Genomic DNA, 26,618 nt, shown 5'->3' with positions numbered 1-26,618 from the left:
GGGCAAGTCACTTCACTTCTCTGGGCCTCAGTTACCTCATCTGTAAAATGGAGATGAAGACTGTGAGCCCCCAGTGGGGCAACCTGATCACCTGTAGACTCCCCAGCGCTTAGAACTGTGCTTTGCACGTAGTAAGCGGTTAATAAATGCCACCATTATTGTTATTATTTCGGAGGAGCAGCAGGAGGATGGGGGGCCAGCGCAATCGCTCGAGCCGACCCACTGCCTCGCCGCTGAAGCCCACCCCGGTTCGGGCCTGCCCTGTGCCCCCTGGCCTGGAGAAAGCGGGCTCTCTCGAACGCCTGGAATAATAATGACGGTATTTGCTAAGCACTTACTATGTGCCAGGCACTGTTCCCGCCTTCCAGCCTGGCACATCCAAGGCCGTCGGGCCTGGGGCAGCCCGGCGTCTCTGTCAGAGTACCGGGCCGGGGGGCCGGGGGAGCTTTTCCACCGGCCCGGGGTCCCTTGGGGGCTCGGCCCGCCCGGATGCTTCCAGAACCGTCCAGACATCTGTTGGAAACGGAACCGCTGTTGGGCAGGGACCATCTCTATACGTTGCCAACTTGTACTTCCCGAGCGCTTAGTACAGTGCTCTGCGCACGGTAAGCGCTCAACAAATACGACTGAATGAATGAACCACCGGGCGTGTTTTCTTCCATTTCCCCACCCCGACTTCTTTCTCCAACTATCTCGGGGCTCAGCAAGGAGAAAATTAGCGATGATGCTTTCAATTTAATTAGTATATTACATGCACTGTAATTATTAGCGGGAAATGTTATATTAATGAATGTAAAAGTTAGCAGTAAATTACCTTGTAGCTATTATCAATTTCCCAAGCTACTGCTCCTTAAGATAACCCTCTCCCCATGGTCCTGCCGGTAATTTTTCTTTGCCTGATAAACACGGTGATTAAACAGCACACAGTGCAAACCTTTGATACTTTTTAAATTAAATCCATGCCCAGCCTAAGGGCTGTGTCTGATTTCAACTAAATGTGTCAGTTAATCAGATAAAAAATTATCAGCAACTCGAAGAAACGGCAGCCTTAGGCATCCTCGGGCCGGGGAGAGCCGAGCCAAGTTAAGACATTCAGATGATATTGCATTATGGGGAAAGGTTACGGAGCAGCCGGGAAGGGAGCCTTCCACCCGCCCTCCCGCCCAGGCCATCCGGCCCTGTCTTGGGAGAGACGCTGCCTGCCGTCCGCCACGACCAATTTGGGAAAAGGCCCGAGGGGCCACCCCTGATGCCTGTCATCCCTGGAAAACGTGCCGGGATGACCAGGAGGAATTCCCTGGCTTTCTAATTTCTCCTGACTGGACCACTGGGCCTTTCAGGAGGGAACAGAGTGCGGAAGCCCCAATCACATCCCGGCGGAGGGTGGGAGGGATGGAATGATTCCTGCCTGACCCAAGGAGACGTAGCATAGTCTAGGGGATAGAGCCCGGGACTGGGAGGCCGAAGGACCTGACTTCTAATCCCGCCTCTACCACATGTCTGTTGTGTGATCCCCGGCAAGTTGCTTTATTTCTCTGTGCCCCAGTTACCTCGGCTGCAAAATGAGTTTAAGACTGCAAGCCCCATGTGGGACTGCGTTCGACCCAATTTGCTTGTATCCACCCAGCGTTTAGACCAGCGCCTGGCCCACAGTGAGCGTTTAGCAAATGCCACAATTACTATGATTGTGATTACCCCCTTCCAAAGGGCAGCAGCGGGCTCTCGGCACCCCAGCACAGAGACACCATGACGGTCGGGCCTTGGGAGACGTCTCTGCTGACAACCGAGCACAGCGGGCAAACGCAGGAGAAGGGGCTGGGGAGAACGGCTGACTGTCCAGAGGAGCACAGGGGAACCGAGTCTGGCTGCTCTTTGTTTCCAGTCCCGACTCTCTGATCCAAGGTCATCTGCCGAGCACCGCCACTTCCCCCTCAACCGGCCGCCGGAACCCCGGGAAACTCGGGGCCGGCGGCCTCCAAGGGGCCTGGGTTTTAGCTAAGCAGATTGGGGAGTGACAGTGGGCCAGTCGGTCACCGGCAGTCCCCCTGCAAGTGTTCCCAGCCGAGATGATGCTTCCATGGAAAAGGGTGCGGGGGGTTAGGCGGAGCTGGCCAGCTGCAAGGGAAGCTCGGAAGGGCTGCCTTCCAACATGACGAGGACAGAGACGGCCCGTCGAGGACAGCTTGGGCGCGGGGACACGGACGTTTGGGAAGTTGGAGGTTGCTGGGGTGAACACAGTCATGGCTGAGCCCAGCCCCCCCAGAAACCAAGTGGGGTCCATCCCGACTGCGGCGGGGGCCCCAGGGAGGGGCCGTCAGCCCGGGGGAGCGTTGGTCTTCAAAGTCACTGGAGACTCCATATCCCAGGTGGCAAAGGAGACTCCATATCCCAGGCCCCGATGCTGGCTACACCCAAACCAGCTTGTACTTCAGGCAGGTTGAGAAAGGCACGCCACTCCCACCCGACCAGATTCCAGATAAGTGGAAAGAATGATGATATTTATTTACTGCTCATTCTGTGCCAAGCTCTGTGCTCGGCGAAGGGGTAGACACAAGATTGTCAGATTGGATACAATCCCTGTCCCTACGGCGCCCACAGCCAAAGCGGTTGGGCAGCACGACTGCCATTTTACAGATGGGGAGAGTGAGGCCCAGAGACTTTCGTCTCAGTCGGCAGGCTGCACGTCCAAAACATCTACCGGTGCTCCAAATGCTTGGCCTGTACAGGCACAGGCCTGTACAGGCAGGCACAGGGCCAAAGGGTGCAGAGCTGGGGCTGGGGACCAACGAGGCGGGCGGGCGCTGGGCTCCTTTTTGGGGGCTGGGAGGCCGTTTTCGCCGGGACACGTGTTCCAAACGCTCGCTGTGTTGCTATGACATTTAAAACACCACCGACTTCCTCGCAGTGTTTACGACAACAGTTATTTGGCTTGTAAACTGATTTTGACATCTTCCTGTACTCAGACAGCATAAAAATAAGATTTTTCTACTTCCAAGCCGCTCGGAAGCAGGCTTGGGAACAGACTGACTGCATAACACTTCCCGAGTTTGGTGTTTGCGCGTACGAACGGTGACACTTGGTGGCACCTAGAGTCGCTGGTGAGATCGCTGGAGGAACGGAGCCCGCAGCGGGACTGGGCAGGCTGTTGACTCGTGAGCATTTGTGGTCGGTGTGAGAACGTACATTTCCCCAGCCGGCGGGCCGGCCAGCCAGAGAGGGAGGGAGGGAGAGACACAGAGGGAGAGTGACTGGGGAGTGTGTGTGTGGGGGGGTGTGTGTGTGGCGGTGGGGGTGTGTAACAAGGACAGGGGATCGCGGGAATCTGGGGGCGCTGGGCTTGCTGCCACGTGCAAACAGCTGCCGGGGACGGCGGCCCAGCTGGGCTCCCTCTGAGCCGCTATCTCCCCCGGGGGGAGCCCGGGCAGGGTCTGGGCGAGGTGTCAACGCCGTGGGTCCCTTCCCGAGGCTTCGGAAGCTCCCCGCCTGCCTGGTCAGAGCAGGGGGTAAATGGGGCACAGGAGGACGGGGAACAAAGGAGAAGCGGGCAGGACTGGAGGCCTCCTGGACCGCCCCCACCCAAGACCTCTCCAGGCCCTAACAACAGCTGAAAGGAGCAGGAGCCGAGTGAACGGCTTGAGATGGCCCACGGTGGCCCAGGCAGAGCGCAGTCCCAACGGGCCTCAGGGACTCGCTTCCTGTCCTGTAGTGGGGGAAGGAAGGGTAGATCCGGGGGGGAGCCAGCCCGTCCCGGGGGGTCAGGAGGCCCAGGATCGAGTCCCGGCTCCACCAACGGCCTGCTGGGGGACTGTGGGCAAGGCTCAACTTCTCTGGGCCTCGGTTTCCTCCTTTGTCAAAATGGGGATCCGATACCTGCTCTCCTCCTTCAGGTGGTAAGCCCCAGGTGCGACATAAACCGTGGCTGACCTGATCGTCTTGGATCTAGCCCGGCGCTTAGCACTGAGTTACGCAAACCACACCACACAAATATCACAGTGACGACGATGATTACAACCACGCCGTGTGGGACACGTGAGGAGAAATGGCCTCGCTCCAGGTCCTTCCGGGGTCGATCGTCACTCAGGGGCCCTGAGTAAGACCTCAGTGAGCCCCGGGAGCGGAGCCCCAGCCTGGACGGTGGATCTCGCTGCTGGCCGGCATAGCCTGGGGATGAGCCGCTCCCCGTGGGTCGGCTCGGTAGGCGGGGGCGGCCGTCTAGACTAAACAAAAGCGGGGATCCTCGTAGCTGACTGGGTGGTGGTGGGGCGCTTTCCCGGGACCAGACACGAAAGGTATTCCGGGAAAGAACCACTCAGAGAGGCTGGAGCGGAGGCCCCGCTCATGGGGCCACACCCATGGGCCCCTGTGGGGGGTCGAGGGCAGGGGGGTGCCCATGGCTGTCAGGACTGTGGAACTGGATACTTTGAAGAGAACAGCTGCCATCCCAGGAAACAGGATCACAAGGACGGCTTGTTGGGTGCCCCCAGGCACTGCGGGGAGGCTGAACCACCGACTGAAAGATCTCTGGGGCCTCTCTGCCTCTCCAGGCCCCGAGCTGAGGTTTTCGTTGGGGTCTCCAGCTCTGATGTGAGCGTGTGAGGCCCCCCCGATGAGCCCCACCGTTGGGCTTGCTGAGGCCGCAGTCCCAAGGCCACGGTCCATGAAGGCTACCGGGAACCTCAGGGAGTCGCTGGACTCTAGACTGTGAGCCCGCTGTTGGGTAGGGACTGTCTTTATATGTTGCCAACTTGTACTTCCCAAGCGCTTAGTCCAGTGCTCTGCACGCAGTAAGTGCTCAATAAATACGATTGATTGATTGACCCTTCTCACTGCCTAAGCCTTGGTGTTCTCACCCGGAAAATGGGGGCAGGGGTCCCGCCCCCCGCTCTCTCAGCCCGTGAGCCCCGGCGGGTCGGGGACTGGGTCAGATCCGATGAGCCCGAATATGCCCCGGTGCTGAGGGCGGTGCTTGACACAGCGTAAGCACCCTACAAATGCCATCGGCACCATTATTATTAACTGAATCGCCGGTGCTACACGAGGTCACTTGCTGGGCCTCCTTGGGAAAGCCGGAGAAGGAGGAGGAGGAAGAGAAGGCCAATGAGGAAGACAGGCAGCTGCTTAGGGGAATGACGGCGCAGGAGTGGCTCCAAAACGCAGACGCCTCCCGCTCCCACGGGCCCACATTCTCATGATCAATCAATCAATCAATCAATCGTATTTATTGAGTGCTTACTATGTGCAGAGCACTGTACTAAGTGCTTGGGAAGTACAAATGGGCAACATATAGAGACAGTCCCTACCCAACAGTGGGCTCACAGTCTAAAAGGGGGAGACAGAGAACAAAACCACACATACTACCAAAATAAAATAGAATAGATATGTACAAGTAAAATAAATAAATAAAGTAATAAATATGTACAAACATATATACATATATACAGGTGCTGTGGGGAAGGGAAGGAGGTAAGATGGGGATGGAGAGGGGGACGAGGGGGAGAGGAAGGAAGGGGCTCAGTCATGATCCCACGCTCCCATGATCTGGCGCTCTGGCACTCCCGCGCCATGTTCGTTGTCGGGTCGGGGCCCACGGCTGGCTGCTTCCTGACTGTAATGAGCCAATTCCAAAACAATCACTCGAGCAATCATTAAGAAAAGATTGTTTTAATTGCCTTTTTAATGAATCTTATTTTGGATGAGAGCCCTGAAAAAGGTGCACCTGTGGCCCCAGGCGGGACCTCTGCACCCAGGGAAGTGAAAGCGACGTGTCCGCCGAACAACGCCTCGTCTCCCATTTCCTACCACAAAGCACACTGCAGAGAAGCGGGGTGGCTCAGTGGAAAGAGCCCGGGCTTTGGAGTCAGGGGTCACGGGTTCAAATCCCGGCTCTGCCAATTGTCAGCTGGGTGACTTTGAGCAAGTCACTTCATCATCATCATCATCAATCGTATTTATTGAGCGCTTCCTGTGTGCAGAGCACTGTACTAAGCGCTTGGGAAGTACAAATTGGCAACATATAGAGACAGTCCCTACCCAACAGTGGGCTCACAGTCTAGAAGTCCTCTGACTTCCAGGCTTGGGCTCTATCCACTAATAATAATGGCATTTATTAAGCACTTACTATGTGCAAAGCACTGTTCTAAGCGCTGGGGAGGTTACAAGGTGATCAGGTTGTCCCACGGTGGGGGGGGGGGGGGGGCTCACAGTCTTAATCGCCATTTTACAGATGAGGTAACTGAGGCCCAGTGAAGTGACTTGCCCAAAGTCACACAGTTGACAATTGGGAGAGCTGGGATTTGAACCCATGACCTCTGACTCCAAAGCCCGGGCTCTTTCCACTGAGCCACGCTGCTTCTCTCTCTCATCTATCTATCTATCTATCTATCTAACTATCTCTCTATCTCTCTATCATCTACATATGCTTCACTTCTCTGGCCCTCAGTTACCTCATCTGTAAAATGGGGAGGAAGACTGTGAGCCCCCTGTGGGACAATCTGATCACCTTGTATCCCCCCCAGTGCTTAGAACAGTGCTTTGCACATAGTAAGCGCTTAATAAATGCTATTATTATTATTATTATTACATTCCGGGCGGGACGCTGAAAAACCGAGGGGCAAAAGGGAGACCTCGCCCCAACCTGTGCAAGGCCCAAGATCCAATCCAGGCTGTGTCCCCTGCCTGCTGTGCGATTTTGGACAAGCCAGAGAAGCAGCGTGGCTCAGTGGAAAGAGCCCGGGCTTTGGAGTCAGAGGTCACGGGTTCGAATCCTGGCTCCGCCACATGTCTGCTGTGGGACCCTGGGCAAGTCACTTAGCTTCTCTGAGCCTCAGCTACCTCATCTGTAAAATGGGGATTAAGACTGGGGGCCCCACGTGGGACAACCTGATCACCTTGTATCCGCCCCAGTGCTTAGAAGAGTGCTTTGCACATAGTAAGCGCTTAACAAATGCCATTATTATTATTATTATTATTATTATTATTATTATTTCACTTCTCAGCTGTAAACTGGTGGTCCCATACCAGTTCTTTGTCCCCTTTAGAAGGGGAGCCCTGGGTGGAACAGGGACTGTGCCCAACCTGATTGTCTCGAATCTACCCAAATGGGCACAGTGCCCAGCGACAAGCATGATGCATGCTGAGAAGCAGCGTGGCTCAGTGGAGAAAGCACAGGCCCGGGAGTCAGAAGGACCTGGGTTCTAATCTTGGCTCCAAAACTTGGCTGTTGCGTGGCCTTGGGCAAATCACTTCACTTCTCTGTGCCTCAGTTACCTCAGCTGTAAACAGCCTGATTAGCTTGGATCTACCCCAGCGCTTATTACAGCGCCTGGCACCTAGCAAGTGCTTAACAAATACCATAAAAAAAATACCCCAGCACTTATTACAGTGCCTGGCACCTAGCAAGCGCTTAATACTGTAAAAAAAAAAAAGTGAGCACAGATCAAAGACCACAGTGACAACTAGCATGGTCGTGAGCGTCAGCTGCCAACAGAGACAACGGACAGTGCTCAGTGCAGAGCCTGGCACACAGTAAGTGCTTAAGGACACGGCCTTGGGAGTCAGAAGTCGTAGGTTCTAATCCCGGCTCCGTCACTGACCAGCTGTGTGACTCTGGGCAAGTCACTTGGCTTCTCTGTGCCTCTGTAAAATCGGGATTAAGACTGTGAGCCCCGTGTGGGATGACTTGATTACTTTGTAACTACCCCGGCGTTTAGAACAGTGCTCGGCACGTAGTAAGCGCTTAACAAAATGCCATCATCATTATTATTATTATTGTTATTATTAAAAAAAATGGAAAGCACCAGAGGGCCCAGGTTCACCTGCTCACTCTAAAGGGCTTGTCCCCACTGGCAGCGTCCCCAGAGACGGGCAGCTCTCTCTCCCCCACTGGGGCACCAGCGGCTGGGAATTCCCAGTGGGCGGAGGATGGCACGGATGGAGCCGGAGCCGGGTTACTCTGTGCCCTGTCGGACCACCGAGACGCCTGCCTGGGCCCTCGGGCCCTGGGATCGGGGTCCTCTAGACTGTAAGCTCACTGTGGGCAAAGAATGGGCCTGTTTTATTGTACTCTCCCCAGCTCTTAGTAAAGTACTCTGCGCACAGAAGGCGCTCAATAAATACCGTCGACTAACTGACTGACGATCCCTCCCGAGGACTCGGCGTTTGTCTCCCCGGGACCCGTCGTCCCCCTCGATGATGGCCCCAGGTCCTCTTCTTGGGGGGGGACGGCGCGGAAAGCCCGGTCCCCGCCGCCGCCACGGCCAGCGCAGGCTTCTCCCCAGGAGGCATACATCTCTCCTTGCCTTCCAAAGTCTGGGCGGGGGCTCCGTCAGCCAGCTATCTTATTTTTGAATTTCAAGAGCAGATGTGTGAATGCTTCCAGGAACGCCAGCATCTAAGATTGCTAATGACAACCATGTCGTTCTGTTTAAGAAACACACACACACACACACACACACACAAAGTTAAAAATTGAGAGCTTCTAAAATAAAGTGAGCACTCATTAAAAATGCACATCTGTTAATTAAACACGCTTCAGGATTACCTAAATCAATTTGCCGGTCCTTTTTTTTTTTTTTTTGGCCTCGCAATTAAGAGCGCACTACCCAGGGTGCTTTAATTAATCGTTAATTAGGCATCTTAAGGGCTGAACGCTGGCAGGGGGGCAACCCCTCTCCCCGGGGCTCGCAGGCGCGCGCTTCCAGCCTCCCGGACACGTCTTCCTGTGGCCGTCGCCCCTATGCCCGGGGAGAGCGGGGGGCTGGTGTCCAGGGAAGGGGTGGCGCCGTCTGGTTTCTGACCGGGGGGAACTGCCCCCCTGCCCCGTAGGGATGGCCCGGGGTCCACATGCAACACGTGAGCAGGAGGGTCCCCGGGGGGGCCGTCCCGGGGGCTAACGGTGCTCTCAGCCTCCGTGGCGACTTGCCGTCCTGGAACTGTAGAACCGTAAGTCGTTATGGGCTGTGAGCTCATCTTGGGCATGGATTGTACCACACTCTCCCAAGCACTTGCTTGCTTGCTGCGCAAATAATAAGCGCTCAATAAATACCACTGGTGACGACTCGGGGCCGGGCCGGTCACAGGACTCCCGCCTTTCGGGGCTGGTACCGGACGGGGCAGGCCGAGGGGCCTGAACGGCTTCCGGGCGGAGACTCTTTTAGACTGTGAGCCCACTGTTGGGTAGGGACTGTCTCTATATGTTGCCAACTTGTACTTCCCAAGCGCTTAGTACAGTGCTCTGCACCCAGTAAGCGCTCAATAAATACGATTGATTGATTGATTGATTGACTTGCCCCCTCTAGTCGCTGCAGGTCGCTGCGCTGGGGTGTGGGAGCAGGGAGACCCCGGCCCCGCCGCGGGTGACGTGGGGAGCACCTGCCCGGGCCACCCCGCTCCCCTCAGCCGGGAGCTCAGCAGATGCTCGAGCCCGGCCCACCGCGCTGGGCCTGGAGGGTTTTCTTCCTCGAAAAATATAAATCCCCCCAACATCCCCCTCCCCACCTCTAACTAACACTTGGAAAACCATCCTACCTAATCTTGAACACGGTAGGGTGGATTTTCCCAGCAACAGGAGACAACAGGCATTTCCCTAATCCCTTTTACTGCCAGAACAAAACATCTTTCAAATCGAGATAAAATCACTACCTCATGAATGGTAATATCATTCTGAGAAAAATAATACCTTAGGCCTGGGAGAGACCATCCCTTCAGGGAGACCATGTTGTGCTAAAGTGGATTATTCTTTTAGCGGTGTAATAGGGCGGCATTCCGGCTAGTCCCCGATGGAAAATCAAAATCTGCATTTAAATGGGAATATTGTAAACCAGACAGGGCCAAAGACTAAACGGAGGGGGGAAGTCCTCGCCCGGGACGCGAGTGCAGAACTCACTGCCAGGCCCGTGAGGGAGGCGGCTTCTTGGGGTCTCCCTCCCTCCCTCCATGGAGCCCCACCCCACCACGGTCTCTAGGGTGGGTGGGCCCGTGGGGTGGGCAGGGCGACAGGCCTGGGGATGTGTTTTTGGTTGAGTAGACGATCCACATGGTTTCTTTTTGGTTTTTAAACGCTATTTGCTAAGCGCTTAACAAATGCCAGAAGCATTACGTGCCAGGCACCGTAATAATAACAATAATAATGACGGCATTTATTAAGCGCTTACTATGTGCAAAGCACCGTTCTAAGCACTGGGGAGGTTACAAGGCGAGCAGGTTGTCCTACTTGGGGCTCACGGTCTTAGTCCCCATTTTACTGATGGGGTAACTGAGGCCCAGAGAAGTTAAGTGACTCGCCCAAAGTCACACGGCTGACAATTGGCAGAGCTGGGATTTGAACCCATGACCTCTGACTCCAAAGCTCGGGCTCTTTCCACTGAGCCACGCTGCTTCTCACCATACTAAGCGCTGGGGTAGATACAAGGTTGTCAGTCCCTGTCCCGCATGAGGCTCACGGTCTCAATGCCCATTTTATAGATGAGGTAGCTGAGGCCCAGGGAAGAGAAGTGACTTGCCCTAGGTCACAGAGCAGACAAGTGGCAGAGCTGGGATTAGAACCCAGATCCTTCCGACTCCCAGGGCTGTGTTCTAGCCACTACAGCAGGCTGCTTCTATGGTTTCTTCCAGGTAAATAATAATAATAATAATAATAATGATGGTATTTGTTAAGCGCTTACTATGTGCAAAGCACTGTTCTAAGCGCTTGGGGGATACAAGGTGATCAGGTTGTCCCACGTGGGGCTCCCAGTCTTCACCCCCATTTTACAGATGAGGGGACTGAGGCCCAGAGAAGTGAAGTGACTTGCCCAAAGTCACACAGCTGACAGTTGGCGGAGCCGGAATTTGAACCCATGACCTCCGATTCCAAAGCCCGGGCTCTTTCCACTGAGCCACGCTGCTTCTCTAGGTAGGTAAAGGAATTTGATTATTAAATACATCAAAGTCAACTAGAGCCAGCAAGTGTTAGACCAACTTATAAGTTTAAAAAGTTTGGAGGGCAGGGATCGTGTTTCCTTACTTTAACGTACAGCTGTAAAATAGGGATTTTTTTAAAAATGGAATTTGTTAAACACTTACCGTGGGCCAGGCACTGTATTAAGCACTGGGGCAGATACAAGATAATTGGGGCTCAATAAATACGGTTGATTGATTGTACTTCCCAAGCGCTTAGTACAGTGCTCTGCACACAGTAAGCGCTCAATAAATACGATTGATTGATTGATTGGGTGAAACCCAGGGCTCATGGCCTTAACATCCATATTACAGATGAATTAACTGAGGCACAGAGAAGTAAAGTGACTTGTCCAAGGTCATACAGCAGGCAAGCAGCATGGCTCAGTGGAAAGAGCCCGGGCTTTGGAGTCAGAGGCCATGGGTCTGAATCCCGGCTCCGCCAATTGTCAGCTGTGTGACTTTGGGCAAGTCACTTCACTTCTCTGGGCCTCAGTCCCCTTATCGGTAAAATGAGGATTAAGACTGCGAGCCGCCCGTGGGACAACCTGATCACCTTGTAACCTCCCCGGCGCTTAGCATGGTGCTTTGCACATAGTAAGGGCTTAATAAATGCCATCATTATTATTATCATTAGCTCGGGATGAGAAACTAGGTCCTCTGACTCCCAGGTTCCATCATCATCATCATCATCAATCGTATTTATTGAGCGCTTACTATGTGCAGAGCACTGTACCAAGCGCTTGGGAAGTACAAATTGGCAACATATAGAGACAGTTCCTACCCAACGGTGGGCTCACAGTCTAAAAGGGGGAGACAGAGAACAAAACCAAACATACTAACAAAATAAAATAAATAGAATAGATGTGTACAAGTAAAATAAATAAATTTCTTCCCACGAGGCCACGCTGCTTCTCAATCCTACTCCCTCCTCCTGAATCGTGAGCCCCGTGTGGGACGGGGATTGTTTCCAAGCTGATAACCTTGCATCCACCCCAGCGCTTGACCCAGAGTCCTTAACCAATGCAATCATTATTAATTACCATCTCCCGAGCACTTAGTGCAGTGCTTGGAAGAGGCCTTCCCCAACTAAGGGTCACTCTTGCACTCTGTCCCCTTTAAGCACGTGATAGTCACCCTACCCTGAGCCTCACGGCGCTTATGTCCGTCTCTGGAATTTCTATTAATGTCCGTCTCCCCCCTTCCCCAGACTGTGAGCTCCGCGGGCAGATGCAGGCTATGTGGGTCAGGCGGTAACCCAGTCCCCCTCCCCCGGGGGCTGACGCTCTAACAGGTGGGGAGAAACAGAAGCCTGTCTGTTTGTTTCTTTTATGGTACTTGTTAAGACCTTACTATGTGTCGAGCACTGTTCCAAGTGCTGGGGTAGATAATTAGGTCGGACACAGTCCCCATCCCGCACGGGGGGCTCACCGACTTAAGTAGGAGGGAGAACAGGTATTCAATCCCCATTTTGCAGTTGAGGAAACTGAGGCAGAGAGAGGTTAAGGGACTCATCCGAGGTGGCGCCGCAAGCAACTGGCAGAGCCGGGATTAGAGCCCAGGCTCTCTGACTCTCAGGCCTGTTCTCCTTCCGCTAGGGTACAGGTTCATTCATTCAATCGTATTTATTGAGCACTTACTGGGTGCAGAGCACTGTGCTAAGCCCTTAGTACACCGCCCTCCCCCACCCCACTGTACATAGGATGGAAACGAGGCCCAGAGTGGCACAAAGGACTAGTCCAGGGTTGCCCAGCTGGCCGGGGGCCGTGCCGATACTAGGACCTGGGCTGCCTGACTCCTGGTCACCTGTATATATGTATATACCTGTATATATGTTTGTACATATTTATTACTCTATTTTTTTTATCTTGTTAGTATGTTTGGTTTTGTTCTCTGTCTCCCCCTTTTAGACTGCGAGCCCACTGTTGGGTAGGGACTGTCTCTATATGTTGCCAACTTGTACTTCCCAAGCACATAGTCCAGTGCTCTGCACACAGTAAGCACTCAATAAATCTGATTGATTGATTGATTGATTGGTCCTGCGGCGGTCGGGACCTGAAAAGACCACAGACGTAGATCACCTCCGACGGACCACGCAGACATACGTGACATCGCGTGTGCTAGACCGGGCACACTGCATAACGCACAGTTCTGGGGAAGCTGTCAGAGCCCCCCACTGCTACCCTCGGTCAGCAGCCCCGGCTCGCAGACGAATGGTGGAGCTGGGAAAAGAAAACCAGGACTCAAAGCGAAACTTGCTGCTAAACGCTCTCAGATTCCAAAGAAAACATCTCTCCATGAGGCAGAGACCTGCTCCCTCGAGTGAACTTCCTGGGCCACAGCGATCTCTTTCCTCAAGGCCCCCCAAGAGCTCGCCTCCACAGAGAAGCCTTCCCTGGCTACCCCAGGACTCCTCGGCGGCCCCACGGCCCGCGTCTCGGCACTACGCGCATCTTGATATCATGCTACATATTTATTCATCGTGTTCCCGCCGCTCCCTCTGCTTACAGGCTTGTTCTTTAGGTCGGTCGGTCTCCCCTATTTAGGGTCGGGGGACTGTATCTTCTGGTCTTACTGGACTGCTTTGCTGTGCTCTCCCGAGCCCTCAGCACGGTTTTCTGCCTGCGGTAAGTGCTCGGACCACGGTACTGATGGATGGGGAAATTTCAGTCTATACTTCACTCTGCTGCCCTGATTATCTTTGTACATAAACGCTCTGGGGATGTCACTCCCCTCCTCAAAAATCTCCAGTAGTGGCCTATCAACCTTCGAATCAAGCAAAATCTCCTCACTCTCGGCTTCAAGGCTGTCCATCACCTCGCCCCCTCCTACCTCACCTCCCTTCTCTCCTTCTCCAGCCCAGCCCACACACTCCACTCCTCTGCCACCAAGACTCCTCACTGGGCCTCGTTTTCGCCTGTCCCACCGTCGACCCCCAACCCACGTCCTACCTCTGGCCTGGAATGCCCTCCCTCCACACATCTGCTAGACTAGCTCTCTTCCAAGCCCTACTGAGCGCTCACCTCCTCCAGGAAGCCTTCCCAGACTGAGCCCCCCCCCCCTTTCCTCTCCTCCTCATCCTCCCCTTCCCATCGCCCCCCCAACCCCGGCCCTACGCCCTTCCCCTTCCCCACAGCACTTGTATATATTTGTACATATTCATTAGTCTATTTTATTAATGATGTGTATATAGCTATAATAATAATAATGGCATTTATTAAGCGCTTACTATGTGCACAGCACTGTTCTAAGCACTGGGGAGGATACAAGGTGATCAGGTTGTCCTCCGCGGGGCTCCCAGTCTTCATCCCCATTTTCCAGATTCTATTTATTCTGATGGCACTGATGCCTGTTCACTTGTTTTGTTGTCTGTCTCCCCCTTCTAGACTGAGCCTATTGTTGGGTAGGGACCGTCTCTATATGTTGCCAATTTGTATTTCCCAAGTGCTTAGTGCAGTGCTCTGCACATAATAAGCACTCAATAAATATGATTGAATGAATGAATGAATGAATGGGAAGGCTGCCCTCGAAACTAAGCAGGCCCAGATGATCCTGCTGGTCCTCAACCAGCCTGCAGACCTAGTCTGAGGAGGCGAGGGGACCGCACTGCAGGAAGGACACCAGGGAAATAAGTAATCCTCATCCCTCCCTGGGGCCGGGGGGCGTGGGCCGTCAGCATGGGTTTTGAGGGCCCCGGGGTCAATGAGCTGCCCGGCTGGAGAGGGCTGGGGTTGGGGGGTGGGTGGGGAGGAGGAGACACAAAGAGGAAAGAGAAATCCGACAGGAGAAGCAGCAGGGATGGGGAAAGAACTAGAGAGGGAGGCCAGAGCCCGGGCCCGAGCGGTGTTGGGGGCTCAGGGCTCGGAGGTGTTGGAGCTTCGAGTCCCCTCCTGGAGACCGCCACTGGCAAACACCACCACACCCCTGGGATCGCCTGGACGTGTGCGGAGTTGTGCCCTCCGGGGGCCGTGGCCACAATCCCTCCGGCCTCCTGCCTCGAAAGGTCTGGGGGCTCTGGCTCAGTGCCGCCCGCCTGCATCCCGGAGAGAGGCTGGGCCGTCACAACGCTGGGGTCTCCCTACTTCCCCGGCCCCGGGAGGTCCAGAGTCGGAAAGGCATGCACACACACGGAAGTGCGCGCACATAAACTCACGTGAACATCTTGAACTACAGTCAGCTCAAAAGGGGGCTCACAAAAAAGCAGGAGACTTTGAGCCGCAGAGCTGGGAGGGAGGGAGGGAATTACGGCCCGGGGACAGGGAGTTAGACCTCCTGCGACGGCCCACCCGGGTGGGTCTCATCCTCCCTCACCTCCGGCCACCGGCCTAAGGGTCATCTGTGCCAAAAGAATCAATCGATCGATCAATGGTATTGAGCCCTGATTGCGAGCTCTGCTGAGAGACAGACGGACCCGACCCCACCTTAAAACTGGACCGAGGAAACTTCAGCTGGCATCGGTACCCGGCCCGGCCAGGGGCCAGGTTGGCTCAGGAAAGGGAAGCCTGTGTTTCCAGCGAGCCGCATAGCAGGGCGGTGGACGGATGGCCGGCCGGATGGCCGGCAGTGGAGGCGAGGACGGAGAGAAATGCGAAGGCTAAAGACGGACACTTCGGGCACTGGGAGGCTCCCTGGGTCTGCGCCTTGACCACATCATGCGGAAAAGTGGGGTGCCCCCGCCCCGAAGCCACCCCAGGAGAAAGGGCTCGGACAAAGTCTGAGGTGCAGGCCCTGGGAGATGACACTTTTTCAACTGCCCTGTTGCCATAATAATAATAATAATGGCATTTATTACGCACTTACTACGTGCAAAGCACTGTTCTAAGTGCTGGGGAGGTTCCAAGGTGATCAGGTTGTCCCACCTGGGGCTCACAGTCTTAATCCCCATTTTACAGATGAGATAACCGAGGCACCAGAGAAGGGAAGTGACTTGCCCAAAGTCACACAGCTGACAAGTGGCAGAGCTGCCATGCAGCTCCACCTCCGGGGGCGGTTCTGAAACTTCAAATTACGATTGTGGAATTTGTTCGGCTCTTACTATGTGCCATGGGGGAAGGTACAAAGATCATCAGGTCCCACACAGGGTTCACAGTTAAGTAGGAAGAAGAATTGTACTTCCCAGGCGCTTAGTCCAGTGCTCTGCACACAGTAAGCGCTCAATAAATACGATTGATTGATTGATGAGGGAAAAGAAGTACAGAGAAGTGAAATCAATCATATTTATCGAGTGCTTACGGTGTGCAGGGCACTATACCACGCATTTCGAAGAGTAAATATAACAGAGTTGATAAACACTTTCCCAGTCCACGTCGACCTTATAGTCTAGAAGTGACTATCAAAGGTCACAGCTGGAATTAGAACCTAAGTCCTCTGACTCCCAGGATTCCTTAATCAATTGATCGATCAATCAACTGTATTTATTAAGCGCTGACCTGGTGCAGAGCACTCTACTAAGTGCATGGGAGAGTAAAAAATAACAGGGTTGGCCGAGAAGCAGCGTGACCTAATGGAAAGAGCACGGTGCCTGGGAATCAGAGGACGTGGGTTCTAATCCTGGCTCTTTCATTCATTCATTCATTCAATCGTATTTATTGAGCACTTACTGTGTGCAGAGCACTGTACTAAGCGCTTGGGAAGTACAAGTTGGCAACATATAGAGATGGTCCCTACCCAACTGTGGGCTCACAGTCTAGAAGGGGGAGACAGAGAACAAAACAAAACATACTAACAAAATAAAATAAATACAATAAGTATGTACAAATAAGAGTAATAAATATGTACAAACATATATACGTATATACAGGACTTAGCCACGTGTCTGCTGTGTGACCTTGGGGAAGTCACTCAACTTCTCTGTGCCTCAGCTACCTCATCTGTAAAATGGAGATCAAGACTGTGGAGCCCCACGTGGTGCATGGACTGTATCCAACCTGATTACTCTGGCGCTTGGCACGTTGTAAGCATTTAACAAATGCCACAATGATTATCATTACTATTAATAATAATAATTAGACACATTCCCTGCCCACAAGGAGCATCCAAACTGAATTGGCAGTGCCCTCTCCACCTTCTTTTAGACTGTGAGCCCACTGCTGGGTAGGGACTGTCTCTATATGTTGCCAACTTGTACTTCCCAAGCGCTTAGTACAGTGCTCTGCACACAGTAAGCGCTCAATAAATACGATTGATTGATTGATTGATTCCCCCGGGGCCCAAGGTGAGAGGCAAGGAGGCAAGTAGGGGTGGCTCCCTGATTTGGGCTCAGGGGTCGTCCCCGGTATCCTTGGGAGCAGTGTGGCTCAGTGAAAAGAGCATGGGCTTTGGAGTCAGAGGTCGTGGGTTCAAATCCCGACTCGGCCAATGTCAGCTGTGTGACTCTGGGCAAGTCACTTCAGTTCCCCGGGAGTTCAGTTCCCTCATCTGTAAAATGGGGATTAAGACTGCGAGCCCCCCGTGGGACAACCTGATCACCTTGTAACCTCCCCAGCGCTTAGAACAGTGCTTTGCATGTAGTAAGCGCTTAGTAAATGCCATCAGAGAAGCACAGTGGCTCAATGGAAAGAGCCCGGGCTTTGGAGTCAGAGGTCATGGGTTCAAACCCCGGCTCCGCCAGTTGTCAGCTGTGTGACTTTGGGCAAGTCACTTCGCTTCTCTGGGCCTCAGTTCCCTTATCTGTAAAATGGGGATGAAGACTGCGAGCCCCCTGTGGGACAACCTGATCACCTTGTAACCTCCCCAGCGCTTAGAACAGTGCTTTACACATAGTAAGTGCTTAACAAATGCCATTATTGTGATTATTGTGATTATTATTATTATTATTATTATTATCCTTCTGGGGGAGTGCGGCCGGCAGCCCGCGGGGCTTCTGCCCCCAAATGGGCAGTAGGGGGCGCTATCGCACCGGCTCTGAAGCTTGACCACGGCCGCGGGGAAAGCTGACCTGCTCGCCCGCCCGCCCCCAAAATAAAACCCACGTAGGCCTGGAAGATGAACGCTAGGTCAAGGTTGAAAGTGAGGTGTGTTTCTAAAAAAGAGGGGACTCCAAGTGGAAAATGAGACGGGGGGGGAGGCGAACGAGGAAAGCGGCCGAGCGGAAAGAATTCGGGCCTGGGAGACCAGGGGTTTGGCTTCTAATCCCGGCTCTGCCGCGCGTCTGTTGTGTGACCTCCGGCAAGTCACTCGGCTTCTCTGGCCCTCAGGCTCCTCATCTGTGAAATGGGGGTTAAATACCGGTTCTCCCTCTGACACCGCGAGCCCCGTTTGGGGCAGGGACCGTATCCGATCTCCTCGCGGGTTTTGACGCACCGCTTAGTACTGTGCTTGGCGCAATTATTATGCTTATCTTTCCAACCCCGTTCCTTAGGCACTAACGTTCACGGCCCCTCTGCCCTCTTCCTTCTACCTGTAATTTATTTTCGCGTGGGCCTCCACTCTAGACTCCTTGAGGGCAGGGAGGGTGCCCACTAACTATTCTGGACTCTCCCCAGTGCTCAGTCCAGCGCTCTGTGCCCAGGTGGAAGGGGCCAAGAATGCCAAGCGAGACCCTGCCCTTCAGGACGGGGGGAAGCTGAGCAAGTAGTTCACGGCTGACGCCCGTGACGATATGGCGGTGCCGACGTGGGCAGGCCTGAGGGCTCGCCCGTCCGCCCTCAAACGCCCCGAAGGCTCTCCCGAGGGACTGGGTGCGCTCGGTGCCCAGCCACAGAGCTGTTTTCCACGGCCACAGAACGTGCCATCCTTCCCGTACGCCCGGCCCACACCCTGGGACCCGGCGCCCCAGGACCCGCAAGTCGTGGCGAGCGGGAACGCGGAGACTCCAGCTCTCTTGGAAGCATGGCCGCGGTGGGGGAAGTCAAGTACGGTCCAGAGGTCATAGGTGGACCTGGGCCATTTCGCTTTCCTTCCGTCCACCAGGAACACAGATGGGCGTCGCTCCCTCTTCTCCACCCTCCACGTCCCCAACGGTCAGCAGGGTTCTTAACTGGCCACTTCAGTCCTCCGCGGCCGATTTTTCTTAACGCTAGTTGGTCGGGAGACTGAGGGAGAGCGGGGAGGGCCGAGCCAAAGGCCGTGCGGTGTTTGTTCCTATTTGGGCATTTCACTTTACTCCTCGGCCCGGTGGCGGGACTCCTGGAGGAGAAGGAGGAGGAGAAGAAGTAGAGTGATTAGCAGTCATTACTGTTAATTAGCTCTGCAGGCGGCTGGGGGGTGGAGGGAGGAGCAGAAAGGGGAGGACGGAGGGAGGTCAGATGGAGGGTCGGACCTCGGGGTGGGCTGGCGGGCTGGGGGGAAACGGAAAGTTTCTTTCTGAAGGCGGGCCAAGCCCCGCCCAGGTAAGTCTCGGAAGCGGCCACCCGCGACCGGTAAGCGGGATTGAAAACAGCCGGATCAGCGCCCAATTAGCGCGGCTCCTTTTTAAACAGGAAAAGGGTTGAAGGGAATGAGGAAAACTGGAAACTCAGACCTCACATTCTGCAGTCTCACTGATAAAAGGAGGAAATGTGTGTTTATCAAACTGGCTGGGAGAGCAGTCCATCTGACCTCCCGTAAACAATCGCCAGCGGGGACCGGGCCCGAGCCCACGGGAGAAACCCGGGGGGCCCCTCGCCCCGGGGCGGCCGACGGCGGGGTCGCCACCAGGACACTCCCGATCGCCCGTCGCTGGGACCGACCGGGCGCCCGCAGAGCACTGCGTTAAGCGCTTGCCACGGGGGCCACGATCCCTTCCCTCGAGGAGCTTGCGATCAGCACGGAAGGCTCGGGCAGGCCCAATTTGACGGATTGAGCACTGTCTCCCCCTCGAGACAGTAAGCTCCTCGTGGGCAGGGAATGTGCCTCTTTACTGTTATCCTGCCCTCTCCCACGCGCTTAGTAGAGTGCTCTGCATCATCATCATCAATTGTATTGAGCGCTTACTATGTGCAGAGCACTGTACTAAGCGCTTGGGAAGTACAAATTGGCAACATCTAGAGACAGTCCCTACCCAACAGTGGGCTCACAGTCTAAAAGGGGGAGACGGAGAACAAAACCAAACATACTAACAAAATAAAATAAATAGAATAGATATGTACAAGTAAAATAAATAAATATAGAGTAATAAATATGTACAAACATATATACATATATACAGGTGCTGTGGGGAAGGGAAGGAGGTAAGATGGGGCGGATGGAGAGGGGGACGAGGGGGAGATGAAGGAAGGGGCTCAGTCTGGGAAGGCCTCCTGGAGGAGGTGAGCTCTCAGCAGGGCCTTGAAGGGAGGAAGAGAGCTAGTTTGGCGGATGGGCAGAGGGACTGGGGGCATTCCAGGCCCGGGGGATGACGTGGGCCGGGGGTCGATGGCGGGACAGGCGAGAACGAGCTACGGTGAGGAGATTAGCGGCACGCAGTAAATGCTCCAGAAATACAACTGACTGACCACCCCAACCTTGGAGGAGCTTACAATCATTAGCGCTGGCTGAGCACCTACGGTGGCGGAGCGCCGGACAGAGGGCTTGGGAGATCACGGTTAGATTGGAAAGAGCCCAGGCTTGGGAGCCAGAGGCCGTGGGTTCTAATCCCGCCGCCGCCACTTGTCTGCTGTGTGGCCTTGGGCAAGCCACTTCTCTGTGCCTCAGTTACCTCATCTGTAAAATGGGGATTAAGACTGTGAGCCCCACACGGGACAACCTGATTACTTTGTATCTACCCCAGGGCTTAGAACGGTGCTTGGCACATAGTAAGAGCTTAACAAATACCATTATTATTATTATTAAAGCTAGAGGCGAAGGCAGAGCGGCCAAAGTCCTCGGCCTGTTGGCCCCGCAGCTTTTCCCAGCCCCGCCCTCAGCTATTTTGCCCCTTCCCCCACTGACAAAGCTGACGGGTCTGGGAGCTGGTGAGAATGACCCCGCTGGGAGCGTTGGGGGGAACACTGGCATTTTAGTTTGGGTCAAGGCGGGCACCGTGCACGGACAACGTGCACGGCAGCTCCAGGCCCCCAATCCTGGGCACCGACAGAAGGCATGCCACTTGGGCCGGCGGCTCAGGGGGCACAGGGCACCCATCGCTGTGCAAAGGGCACCGGATGTTGCGCACAGACAGAAGGCACGGTGGCTAAGAGCAGCACAGGGCACCCGACACCTCATCTCTATACTACCCGCTTGGGTCCGAGCAGGGCCAGGTCAGAGGTCAGGGGCCCAGCCCCGTCCCAACCCTGGCCGGCTAGAAACCCGAGCCTGGGCCGGACGGGCCGGGGGGCCGGCTCACTTGCAGGAGGTGCACCCACATGGGGAGCTGACCCCGGGCTGCTGGGACTTGGGTCGGGTCCCAGCAGCTCTGTAGTCAGCCCCAGCGGCCCCTCCGCGGGTCGGGCCTGCACGACATTTCTAGACCCAGCCCCTTCCTCTCCACCCAAACCGCTTCCACACCCACCCTGGCACGCATCCCGTTCTGCCGTGCCAACTGCATCGGCCTCCTCGCTGACCTCCCTGCCTCTCCCCGCTCTGCTCCATACTGCCCCGCATCATTTTCTGCCTACGTCTCCCCACCCCTCAAGAACCTCCGGTGGTTGCCCACCCACGTCCAAATCGACCGAAAACTCCTCATCGCGTCACCCCGTTCCTCAAAAAACTCCAGTGGTTGCCCATCCACCTCAAACAAAAACTCCTCACCACTGGCTTGAAAGCACTCCACTACCTTGCCCCCTCCCACCTGAACTCACTTCTCTCCTTCTACAATGCAGCCGGCACACTTTGCTCCTCTGGTGCCGCTGACCTTCTCACTGCGGGTCCATCTCACCTGTCTCACCGCCGTCCCGGAACGCCCTCCCCCCTCAAATCGGATAGACATTTACCCTCCCCGTCTTTAAAGCCTTATTGAAGGCACGTCTCCTCCAACAGGCCCCACTTTTCCTCATCTCCCATTCCCTTCTGCGCCACCCTGCATCACACTTTTCCTCTCTGCCAGCCCCACAGCGCTTCTGTACATAGCTGCCATTTTATTGGTGTCTGTCTCCCCCACTCTAGACTTGTAAGCTCATTGTGGGCAGGGAATGTGATCGTTTATTATTGTATTGTGCTCTCCCAAGTGCTTAGTACAGTGCTGTGCACACGGTAAGCGCTTAATAAATACGGTTGAATGAATGAAGGAATGAACGAATACTTTTATTGGTGTCTGTCTCCCCCACTCTAGACTTGTAAGCTCATTGTGGGCAGGGAATGTGATCGTTTATTATTGTATTGTGCTCTCCCAAGTGCTTAGTACAGTGCTGTGCACATGGTAAGCACGTAAGACGGTTGAATGAATGAAGGAATGAACGAATACTTTTATTGGTGTCTGTCTCCCCCACTCTAGACTGTAAGCTCATTGTGGGCAGGGAATGTGATCGTTCATTATTGTATTGTGCTCTCCCAAGCGCTTAGTACAGTGCTGTGCACACAGTAAGCGCTTAATAAGTACGATTGAATGAATGAAGGAATGAACGAATCCCGGGGTCTCGGTGGGTCGCAAGCCAGCCACCCCTACCAGGGTGCCCACGGGTCTGGGCTGACCCGCCAGTCTGTCAGGTGCCCTCTGAGGCTCAGTTCGGTCGGGCCGCCCAGGGGGTTCCGAGTTAGTGCCCCGTCGGACGGAGCCCTTCAATCCGACCGACCGTTTCTAATGGGCCTATCGGCCTCTTCCTGCCGGCCCCTCGAACTCCGAGTCGCTCCCGGGGGCGGCGGGGGACGTGCGCTCTTGTCTGCACAGATACCTCAGCTCCAGATGCTCCCGGATCGGGCAGGGACGTGGGCCTGCACATCCCACCCCCCACACCAGCGGGTCTGGAAGCCCAAGAAAACGATGGGCCGGGCAGTCGGCACCGGGACCCTTCCGGAAGGTCTCGCCGGGCCTCAGTCTGCCCACAGGAAAGGGAGTGAAATCCAGACCTTCCACCTCGGGACCTGGGAAAACCAAGTTCTCCCTTTCATTTTTGGGGTAAAAAGGGCTTGACGGCGGGGGCGGGGAAGAAACCCGGCCCCAAAGGGAACTCAGGTTTGCCTCCATTAACATCTTTCACCTAGGCTGCAGTATTAGTAAGCGCCCTTTTCTTTTCCCTTCCGCCGTCTCTCGCTAATAGAGCTGAGCCAGAGTCCACTCTCTGCCCCCGCTGCGGCCGCATTTAATATTAATATGCTAATGGAAGTTCACAGGCACAGGGTAAATGACGTATTTAGATTTCTTTCTACTTTATTCCCTGGGAACAGGGGGTGGGGGTTGGAGGGTAGGGAGAGGCCCATGCAGATGTGGATTTCAGAAACGCGCCTTTAACTAATAATAATTATGGGCTCATTGTGTGCCGGGCACTGCACCAAGTGCTGGGGTGGATACAAGTTAATCGGGTTGGACACAGTCCCTGCCTTACGTGGGGCTCACGTTCTTGAGCCCCATTTTACAGATGAGGTAACTGAGGCACAGAGAAGTTAAAACACTTGCCCAAAGTCATACAGCAGATAGGTGGTGGAGCTGAGATTAAACCCATGACCGTCTGCCTCCAAAATGGTGTCCGCATATGGCCTCTCTTCCTCCAGATCTCCCTGAGGCAGACAGAGACAGCAAGAGAGCACTATGCTCTCATTCTACAGATGGGGAAACTGAGTCTCGGAGCGGGGGAATGACTTGCCCCTAGGTTCGCAGAAAACCACAAGTCTCTGCGGGCCTGTGGCGAGGCCTTAGGAGGAAGCCCCCCACCCTGGGGACTCTCCAGGTGCCTCAGCGTGGTTCAGTGGAAAGAGCCCGGGCTTGGGAGTCAGAGGTCATGGGTTCTAATCCAGTTCTGCCACTTGTCAGCTGTGTGACTTTGGGCACGTCACTTAACTTCTCTGTGCCTCAGTTACCTCATCTGTAAAATGGGGAATAAGACTGTGAGCTCCATGTGGGGCAACCTGATTACCTTGCACACCCCCCCCCACCCAGTGCTTAGAACAGTGCTTGGTACATAGTAAGCCCTTAACAAATCAATCAATCAATCAATTGTATTTATTGAGCGCTTACTGTGTGCAGAGCACTGTACTAAGCGCTTGGGAAGTACAAGTCGGCAACACATAGAGACAGTCCCTACCCAACAGCGGGCTCACTGTCTAGACGAAACAAGTTGACAGTACTACTACTAATAATGGTGGCATTTGTTAAGCGCTTACTATGTGCAGAGCACTGTTCTAAGCACTGGGGGGGATACAAGGTGATCAAGTTGTCCCAGGTGGGGCTCACAGTCTTAATCCCCATTTTACAGATGAGGTAACTGAGGCTCAGAGAAGTTAAGTGATTCAGCAGACATGTGGCAGAGTCAGGATTCGAACCCATGACCTCCGACTCCAAAGCCCGTGCTTTCCACTGAGCCACACTGCTTATTATTATTATTATCATTACTTATGGAGCACCTACTGAGTGCAGTGCACTGTGCCAAGCGCTTGGGAGAGGCGAGCAGCACAAGACCCCTTGGTCGGCAGGAGGCTGGGGAGCGGGCCGTAGCCTCAGTTTCTCCAGCGGTGAAGCTGCGATGGGCTGTTTGTCCATCTCTGGCTTCCCGAAGAGATCTCCCCGGGGGGCAAGGCGGCGACGGGCTCTGCGGGCGTAGCGTGCCGCGAGCTGGCCGGATTTCACCGGCCCGAGCCGCGCTCACACGGGCAAGTCTTGGCGTAGCCTGCTGGGGGAGGAACCATTAAGCTATTTTTGAAACCGTGTGCTCAATCAATTCGTGGACAGGTATATTAGCACTAAAGGCATTCTCTTCTGCTGGCGGAGAACAGAAACGAAATGGAATGCGGATCGCCCGCTGCCGGACTGCACAAATATAGACGATCCGACGCTCTATTAGAAAGCCAAAGGATCTACGCCTCCGCCGGCTCGACGGAAAGTTTAACGACGCGGGGCCACGGAGGCCCTGCAGCCGTTAACACCGGGATTCGGCCGCGGGCCTCCTGGCCGTGAGCATGCAACATGCGTGCTCCAGCAGGTTGACCGTGGGTAAGTCACTTCCCATCTCTGTGCCTCAGTCACCTCATCTGTAAAACGGGGATTAAGTCTGGGAGCCCCTCGTCGGGCAGGGACTATGTCTAACCTGATTAACGCGTATCTATCCCAGCGCTTAGCGCAGTTCCTGGCCCGTAGTAAGTGCTCGACGAATATCCTGAGGAGGAGGAACAGCAGGGATTCGCCTGCCTCCGCTTCCCTCGAGGGAAGGGAAGGGGATGGAGGGTCGCTGCTCCTCCTCCTGTGACAGGTACCACGTGGGACGCCTCGGAAAAAAATGAGATCGTGATGCTGCCGGCACAAAACCGCCCCGGAAACCCGCACGGGAAAGCAGGAGCGCTGATGAAAGACCGAGGCTTTTTAATCCGCATTCAACTTACACAACTGCATTCTATTATAAATAAGTGTTTCGAGTACAAATGAATCGAAATGCTTTCAAGGTGGCCATTAACGTTCAACGGGGAAGCGGTGCCCTCTCCATCTTTCCCCGCGGAACCCGTGAAGGCCGGTCTCAAGAATTACGGGGGCTTCCCGATCCCTTCCCCTCGGTAATTCCTCAATTATTCATTAGACTACGCGAGACCTCCTTCGGAATGTGTGCTCCAGTTTCATAAACGGGTCGACCGGTAAAAGCGGGGTTGTCTTCCATAAAAGCAATCTACTGCCGATATCTATGTCTTTAAAATAACCCAGAGTAAAATTAATACTTCTGCCCGGGAGAAGCAGCCGCTATTTAGCTGTCGTAGGTTCGGGCCCGTCCCTTTCGACTCCGGCGAGAGTGACGGCGTTGGCACCTCTAGAGCCGTGGTTGTCACGACGGGGCATTAGCGTGAATTTATGGCATCCCCGACGGGGGCCATAGGGAGAATAGCCCGGGATCCGTTCCTCCCCAGACGGCCAGGATCGAAAGGGAAATTTCATCTTAATTACCACTAATCCGCCCATTTCGGATGGGATTGATCACTATCCCGGAGCCTCTCCCTGGCTCGGAGGCCCGCGGCACCCCTCTCCCTCCGGACGCAGTGCCGCTGTCCAGGCTTTCTTGGAAGCGGGGCCCGGCCGGGGCTCTGCCTCCCTTTCTGGGCGTGGGGTGGCTGGGAGGATCGTCCCTAGTCCCCGGCGGCACCACCACCGGCCAAACCCAGACTGTTACCTGTAGACTACACTGTACGCTTGCTGCGGGCAGGGAACGTGTCTGTTACATTGTTATACTGTACTCTCCCAAGCCCTTAGTACGGTGTGCGGCATACAGTAAGCGCTCAGTAAATAGGACTGACTGACTGACTTATGGGGAAGCAGCATGGCTCAATCATCATCATCATCAATCGTATTTATTGAGCGCTTACTATGTGCAGAGCACTGTACTAAGCGCTTGGGAAGTACAACCTGGCAACATATAGAGACAGTCCCTACCCAACAGTGGGCTCAATGGAAAGAGCCTGGGCTTTGGAGTCAAAGGTCAAGGGTTCGAACCCCGGCTCTGCCAAGTGTCGGCTGTGTGACTTTGGGCAAGTCATTTAAGTTCTCTGTGCCTCAGTTCCCTCATCTGTAAAATGGGGATTAAGACTGTGAGCCCCAAGCGGGACAACCTGATCACCTTGTAACCTCCCCAGCGCTTAGAACAGTGCTTTGCACAAAGTAAGCGCTTAATAAATGCCATTATTACAAGCGCTTAGTACAGTGCTCTGCACACAGTAAG

General features: G+C 54.6%; 1 protein-coding gene across 1 annotated transcript in view; it reads right to left on the bottom strand.

The window, feature by feature from the left end:
• DPH6 (diphthamine biosynthesis 6) overlaps positions 1-26,618 on the bottom strand; it is an 89,919-nt gene that overhangs the window by 49,956 nt on the left and 13,345 nt on the right. The gene's annotated exons all lie outside the window — the stretch shown is intronic.

This window comes from Tachyglossus aculeatus, assembly GCF_015852505.1.
Source record: "Tachyglossus aculeatus isolate mTacAcu1 chromosome 12 unlocalized genomic scaffold, mTacAcu1.pri SUPER_6_unloc_1, whole genome shotgun sequence".
Taxonomy (NCBI): domain Eukaryota; kingdom Metazoa; phylum Chordata; class Mammalia; order Monotremata; family Tachyglossidae; genus Tachyglossus; species Tachyglossus aculeatus.
The sequence above is the reverse complement of the archived record's forward strand: the minus strand, read 5'-3'. Positions and strand labels throughout refer to the sequence as shown.